Source organism: Pteronotus mesoamericanus, unplaced genomic scaffold, assembly GCF_021234165.1.
Source record: "Pteronotus mesoamericanus isolate MK-2021 breed Mesoamerican mustached bat unplaced genomic scaffold, CSHL_Meso_final contig_94, whole genome shotgun sequence".
Classification (NCBI taxonomy): domain Eukaryota; kingdom Metazoa; phylum Chordata; class Mammalia; order Chiroptera; family Mormoopidae; genus Pteronotus; species Pteronotus mesoamericanus.
Window position 1 is genome coordinate 16,436,027 of NW_026555285.1, and position 6,233 is coordinate 16,442,259.

The following is a 6,233-nucleotide window of genomic DNA, read 5'->3' on the forward strand; positions in this document are numbered from 1 at the left end:
CTGTGAAGTAGGGGAGGTGATATAATCATCCTAATTTTACATATAGGGAAGGAGACACTAGAAGAAGCAAATCAACACCCTCATGGAAGTCAACGGAAGACGTGAGCCTGCAATCCTGCCTTTCAGATTCCAGCTTCTTACTCCTTCTCTGGTGTTGAGGGAAAGAGTGATTGGGGACAGAGTTACAAGGGAGGTGGGGAGATGAGCGATAGTATTTTAAGAAGCTGTATTCTGCATTATCTGTGTCCCTCAAAGTACACAAGGTGTAGACTAAGCTGCCAAACAATTGATTTTGTTCATGGGTGTGGCTTATATAACATCTCTTTACTTGGTTTCCACCCCCATAAATTAATTATAAACAGGCATTAGCCTACATTCATGATTTGCTGCTTATTACGCCAGCATAAAAAGTCAGAACACAGCACTGTATTTTACAAAGGCTCAAATTTCTTTGAATTTATAATCCTTTTTCTAAAGGAAAAGTGAGATGCTGACAAGCATGAGTTGATTTCCCATTATGTTTCCTAGCTTCTTGGCTCAATAAACTAAACTTTCAACAGTGCCAAACATACATTGACTGCCCTGGATCACCCAAGGTATGCTGGAGGCCTTAGGAGACCATATGTTAGGCATCTGACATATGTTTAAAAAAAAAGAGCTGGTCATATTTCTGAAACGGATTTCCATAATATAGCTTCGGCTGTGCTAGAATTAGCCCTGTAGCTCATCATGTTTAATTCATGCTTAATTACATTTGAATCCGTGAACTTTTCCGTGAAGTCTTTACAATTGCACTTCCATTGTAGTAATCATTCTCGCTGAATTTTTCTGTGCTTTAAACACAAATGTCAGTGCCTTGTGAAATTTCACAATTGTGCTATTCACTGTCATTTTTCATCCAGCCATGAATCAACATGATTTGATGGTAGCTGTACAATTATGAAAATACTGTCAAGTAGACATCACCCATGTGAACCTAGTGCTAAGCATTATTGTAATGAAGTCAGGAAAAAGCCATGAAATTCCTAGCCAACCTGAACTTAACAGAACATGAAGTCATTTAACTTAATTGAAAGTGTTAGCACTGGGTTTTCCTACTTTAGCCCTAGATGTTTCATACAAATTAGAGCAGTTCAGGGAAGGACCACCTCCATAGTTGCCTTTTACATAGAGCTGACAAAACTACCGATTTGTCCTAGCATTTCATATTCACTCAACCGTCCTTTCTAAGTACCATACGATTATCTCCATGTTTAAATCAGATTCTGCGAAGCCCCGTATCAGAAAGTCATAGCCTCACAGTGGAAAGGAACTTTGTAGACTACCAATCCCTCACATTCATTTTACAGATGAGAAACTCAGACCTAGGCTTTTTTTTTTCCTTTTTTCTTTTTTTTAATATCACAGCTATATAGCAGTGGGACTGGAGCCCAGGTTTCCTGACACCCAAGCCAGGAAATAGTTTCCTAATGTTCTAGAGCATATCTCAGGATTGATAGCTGAGTGTTAAAAATAAAGTCTGAAACTGTGCTCCTACATAAGAAATGGAACACCAAAAGCTCAAGCTTTGCCTGCTTCCCCACCCAGATAGACCATCCCTACTAGTCTGGCTTTATGCCTAACAACTTCACCATTAAAAGAATCTACTTTGGATTTAAACCATAGGGTTCCTCATTAAAATAGAAATAATGTACTATATAGCAGAGGCTGTAACCTGAAGTAATCCTTTGCGGGGATTTCAAGTCAGCTATCAGAGCCTAAATGAATGGGATAAGAAACAGACAGTATTTCATGGAGGTAACTTATGCAACAGGAAGAGGGAGAAGACAATGGGCATGGTTGGGGGCCCTGAGGGTACCTGCAATCTGAAGGTCTGGATACTACACAAGCTTCAGAGGAGCAGAAGTGAGTGACCATAATAGGTTGGGAAATGGAGATGAGGAGACTGTGATAAAAGGCATGAAAGTGGGTGACTGATACCGATACACCAGAAGCCATGTATTTCCTACTTTGGAGAAAACTCATGTCTCCAAGTGTCATTTTCCATTTTCATCTTTTTTTTTTTTTTTTTTTTTACTCAGGAAATAGAAAAAAAAATTTGCATTCATCTTAAGCAGTCTTGTGTACTGTTTTGTTCTGGGCATGTATTACCTGCAAGTAGTCAATTCCATAGCCAAAGTTTACAGTTTTAGAAAATCTTGAGTTCAGACAGCAAGGAGGAAGCTCCCAAATAAACCATCCTCCTCCCATCCTTTTGCTATAAAGCTTCTTTAGGAAGGCCTCAGTCAGTTTTGAAGTCCACAAAATACAGGAAAAGATCTTTAGCTACTACCTAGTAACACCTTTGTATCCCTCACCGTTTTTTGACCTTCATAATTTACGCCTGTTGGGCAAGGCAATGTGATTGAGGTAACATTTAGAGGTTTTGGGCTCAGTGTCTTGTCCTGCTCCAAGTAGGTGAAAATATAATGGAGTAGGCAACTCCCATTGAGAGGTAACCCCCTCTTAGGATAAGATGTTATATTTACAGGTCACTTTCTAGTGTATCTAATCAATGTACCAATGAAGCACTGTGCTAGTCAATAAGAGTATAGTGAAAAACCTAGAAACAAAGGTCTATTCTCAAGAGCTTCCAACCCAATGAAGGAGAGGGAACATCTATATAGAGAGATAGCCAACATTATTATCAAGATAAGTCCATGAGAGGGAAAGGGAGAGGAAGGGAATGCTGGAGAGACATGTGCGAGAAAGGAAGAAGTAAATGGATCAAAGGGAAGGACAGGCCATTTATTCTCCAGTAGATTATAATAGTTAAGTGAGCACTGTCTTCCCAGCATAGTGCTAGGATTTATATATATATAAATATATATATTATCTTATTGATGATATTTGTGATTTTACATATCCAGGACAATACTGTAATAATTAGTAACTGCCTCCAAACCTCTAGGAAAAGTATTATAATTGAGCAAAGGTACATTACTTATTAATGACAAAGAAAAACCTGTGGTTTGATAGTAGTGAATCAATGGCAGAAACTCTGCCTTGTTGCTCCTTCCTCTAGGAACATTATTTGTCATTTTATCAATTTGGCTTTGAGTGTCTCCTAATATCTGGCACAGCACCCTATTCATTTGTTGGTTTGACTTGGCTTATAACTTCTTGTATCCTAAGTGACTCCACATTTCTGTTATTAGTGAGTGACCAAATTCTTACCCTTCAATCTGTGAGAAGTTCAGGTTTCCAAAGTCCCTAACTGAACAAGACCTGCTGTGGATCTTTGGCTGCTTTACACTCTCCTTTTTCCCTTTGCATGCCCAGTAGTTCCTCTAAGCACGAAGTCACCCAGAATTACAAAGAGCGCACAAGAAACAGAGAGATTAGAGAGGCAAAGGTGTTGGAAAGTGGCAGAGGACAAGGCAACAACAGCACTTATGCTGAAGACATTTTCACGCAAAGCAGGCCAAACCTTTTTCTGCCAGCTTTGAAAATGCTGGCCACAACACGCCCTGGGTTTGCCAGGATAAGAGATTCTATTGTAGAACTCTCTTTAGGCCCAGGGAAATAATTATTAACTGTGGCTTCCACAGGCTAGGATTATGCCAGGTGGAAAAAAACATGGACTTTAATCTGCTTGATCTGAAATGTCAAATTGGGCCTAAACACTTCCTAGTGCTCTAAGTACTGCTGGGAGAGCCAAGCTCTTGATGCCTTAGACCTTCTGTTCTCAACTCAGCATTCTCTTTGACGTTTCCACATTAATTAGAATTCTTTGCAAGGGAGAGAATAATTGTTCTGCAATTATGCACGATCAACAGGCCATTTTCAAGCTTATACCCAAAATTCAGTGATTAGACCTCAGTCGACATGCCTTCTGGTAACTCTCACTTAGCCCTTCACACTTGCTGCGTAGACAATAGTAAATCCTGTGGTTCTGAGATTGGAAAAACATTAGGCCTCCTTTCAACTTTAATCTCTGTGCCTACAGAGCTCTGAAGGGGTAACACCAATGATGAGCCCTGCCCCTGGGACCAGAACAGAATGTAACTCACTTCCATAAGAGAGACAGAAGAAGCCCTTCCGAGGTACACGGAAAACAGGCCTGAGCAAAACCAGGCCACATCAGAAAGCTGGGCACCGCCATGCTGGCAACAAGGACTCTGAGGAATGAGGTGAGCTGGTTTGCCCAAAATAAGAAAATGAGACCAGACAGAGGAGCACGGAGCTATCGGCCCCTCCAGAAGAGACTCACGTGGTGCCGGGTGCCTCTGGGCGCGCCGGCCTGACGGTCGCTCATGACTGCCATTCATTTGCCATCAGGGGTGCAGCTGTCATATAGGGGAAGTTACTAAACTGACAAAAAACACAAGTTCATTACCTTAGCCTGTCACTTAGCTCCATCTCCATTTTTTGAAATCAGAGGATCTGTGTAATTAAACTCTCAAGGAATAGCAAACATTGTGTACTAAAGAATCTGACTCCATTTATGGTTGAGCGCACACAGCTTTCAAGGCCCAGCACTGTCCCCTCCCCTGCCCCACACCTGAGAGAGCCAGTAAGTACACTCGGGGCTCCTTCCCTGACACCAGCAGCGAGTTCGAACTGTGCCAGCCACAGTCCCGGCCTCAGAAACGTTACCCTGGGCTCAGCCCCCTGATCACCATAAAATCTCCCTCTGCTTTCCCGAGCCATTCTCAGGCTAGTCTGCAGCCTGCTGTTTTCTCCCCAGAGAGCCTCATTATGTGAGCAACAAACCGTTTCACGCCCTCCTGTGTAATGTCATCACAAACAAATTTGAGGAGGGGGCGGGGGGGGGGGGGGGGGGCGGAGTACCCCACCTCCATGGATCAACCACAACTCATTGTTTAAGACACATAAAAGCAATGTAGTTTTAAAAACTTGACCTGGAGTCAAGTTATATTTCCAGATATATTCTTAAGTATAGAAAACAATTTGCAAAACACCATGGATTGTATGATTTCATTATGTAAAATTATATATATAATTTTATATACACACACACATAATTAAAACCTATTATTCCTGGAGAGGGGAGTGGAGAATAGGAAGAGTTGACAGGTTACCTTCTTGTTTTAATCTTTGTACTTATATGGACTTAAATCATTTACCATAAGTATATTATTCTATTTTTTGTCTAAGTCAGAACCCAACATTAATAAAATAAAATATTAAGCTTAAAGTAATTTTAAAAACTAATTTATAAATAGTTTTATTCGTCAGACTGCCAGAAACTTTCTATGGGGCTCCCCCACATTGGTGGGGAGCTGAGGAGGCAGGCACTCTCCGCATAGCCAGCGAGGCCTGGAGAAAACTGATACGTAAATGATCAAACCTTTTGACCTAGTAATTTCATTTCTAGTGATCAGTCCTAAAAAGTTAGTGCCATGCACGGTAAGCTATATAAAAGAACCCCTCTCACATTGTTTTTAAGGTGAATTTTTATTTCTATCAATGGAATATATGCACATAGTTTAAACATGAAGTAGGTTGTAAGGCTCATTGTGAACACAACCGCCCAGCCCCAATATTCTCTCAGCCTATGCCTTAGATCCCACCTCCGTCCTCTCTTTGATAGATTTCTTCTGATGCATAACTGCACATTTTTATTTTTTATTTTTCTATTAGAGTTGACATAGTTTCATATTTTTAAATAATGTGCTTATCTTGCTACTTTTTGAATCATCCATTTTTGACATGATATAGTGATCTTGTGGCAGCTGAGACTTCAACTCTCCTGCATCATAATCCCCACCTGTCCTTACCCCTGTCCCCTCTTCTTCCCAATATTGCTATATCACAATCTTAATTTTCTATTATTATAACTATGCAAATATTGTATTGAGTCAAGAAGTGTGCTACAATAACATTTTCTTTCTCATACAGTACTTTCCCTAAAGTTAATAATTGCTGCTTCTTTTCTATATAACTCTCTCTAATATTTTCCCAATGTTTCCTGATGTTTAACTAGATCAGATAGGCAGCTCCTTCTCCCAAGAACATGCTAGGACTTCTTTTCCTTTTCTCAAGATAGACAGGAAAACCATTTTTCTTGGTTTTCCGCTTTCTTCATTTTCTCTCTACTTTGCTTGAGTACACCTTTCAGCAGCCTTTCAAGAAGAGAAACAAGAAAGATCTTTTCTTTTTAAAAGTATTTGTGTGTCGAGAAAAGCTTTTATTATTTCTCTTATAATTTTCTCATCCTTGTTTTTTCA